Consider the following 1,988-nt stretch of genomic DNA (forward strand, 5'->3'; position numbering starts at 1 on the left):
CATTTAAAATACTTGTTCCTGATAGGCTGTTCTCCAAACTTCTTGACCCCAATTTTTGGCCTGCTGATATAATTGTTCACGAGTATATAAAAAAAAATAGTTCTCTTTCCATGGCTTCCTCGTTGACGCCAAGCTCTGCTTTAAATTCAAAAAACTAAATTTCCTAGTTCTCTATCAGAATGTTCGGGGACTTCTTAGTAAGCTCTCTACTCTCTCTGTGTTCGGTGACTTTAATCTTCCCAATATTTCTTGGCTGGAGAGTAACGAATCAGTGGCAATGATTCCTTGGATGCAACATGACTTTATTGATGTTTTGTTGAACTACCTTCGCAGCAAGTTAACAGGATTCCCAATCACATTGGCCGTCTTCTTGACTTAATCTTTGTTTTTGATAGTAGCGATGCTGAAGTTAGTCGTATTCCGCCACTATCTTTACCTGAAGATTGCTATCATCCTACCCTTCAGCTGTCGAATAATAGATTTTTTAATAGCCCTAAAACTGTTATAAATGTACAGCCCAGTTTATGTTTTAGAAGGACTAGTTGAATCTTTATCAACAGTAAGCTGGTCCTATCTATTTGTTTGGTACTTTTATGTAATCCTTTACCGTCTATTTGATATCCATGTCCCTCTTGCCTCCATGAAGAATTCTTACAGCTATCTCTTACCCGGTAACTATCTTATCTGAAGAATAAAAAAAACTAGACTGACTTTGCTAAATATAGTTCGGCTAAGGCTTAATTTAATCAGTACAATTCTGACTGTTATCAAAATTACCTGTCTCGTTGTTTGCTTGATTTTAGAAGCAATCCTAAACTTTTTTTTCTTTCGTCAATTCTAAGCGGAAATCTAACTGCTTCCCTTCTTCTCTTTTTCTCAATAATAATGTAGCATCTGATGACAATGATATTTCCAACTTATTCGCAGATTTTTTCAATCGACATATACAGAATGCAATAGTGTTACTAATATAGATTATCCATACCCTCTTCCTCATTTGAACTCTATCTTTAAACCTGTCATTAATGTTCCTGATGTTCTACAGAGTCTTGATACTCTCAAGCTCTCATTTTCACCGGGTCCTGATAGAATACCTAGTTGTATACTCAGGAATTGCTCATCCTATCTTGCTCTTCCCTGTATCGGACACGATGAGCGTTGTCCACCGTACACCTCTGTCTACGTTTCGACCGGCCTACTCAGTGAGCTGGGTGTAGATTTGTGTTAATGCCCTTTCCTCACCAGAGCTGAATGTAGCATTTTGACATTTTTTGGTATATGTTACATTATTCCCATATATTTTCAAGTGGTTCTAGAGGTGGGAGAAAAGACAATAAATGCTACTACATTTCGATATTCTCGTGCCTAAAATACCAAATATCTGAGTATTTTTTGACTATCGACAAAACGGCCATCGCAAAATTTTCGAAATAATCAAGACCCACTCTAGATGATTTCTCTGCAGAAAAAATATTACGAGTAACTGCAGTTAACAAAACCTGACCAATCTTTTGCCGCTCAGGCTTGTCACAGGAAGTAAGAAGCAACAAACCACCATGTCGATAAGACCACCAAATGATTGCAAAATCAACAATAAAATGATCCCAAAAAAGATCCAATGTGCATGCATAGCTTAAATAATAAACAATAAAGATAATGCAATATATAATGCAAAAAAACAAAGGCTTAATAGAACATTCAAATCTTTATTGTCCATGGTCAATACATTTGATTGTTCAAATCTCCTGCTGGCGGATAGTAGTATTTGAAAAATTATGCCCATATTTCAGGTTTTGAAAAATGTCTTCCTCATGAAAAGCTTTCAACGCTTTCCTTTGTGTTTCCGTGACTGTGCTTATTCTCTAGCTGTTTCTGAATTTTCAGCAGCAAACACATGACAAAAATAAGATAACTTTTGTTAGCATTGAATATTTTGAATTTAAAAGCAAAGCACATCTGTTTTCGAAATAATAAATGCTGAATGCTAA

This window comes from Drosophila takahashii, chromosome 2R (assembly GCF_030179915.1).
Source record: "Drosophila takahashii strain IR98-3 E-12201 chromosome 2R, DtakHiC1v2, whole genome shotgun sequence".
NCBI lineage: Eukaryota > Metazoa > Arthropoda > Insecta > Diptera > Drosophilidae > Drosophila > Drosophila takahashii.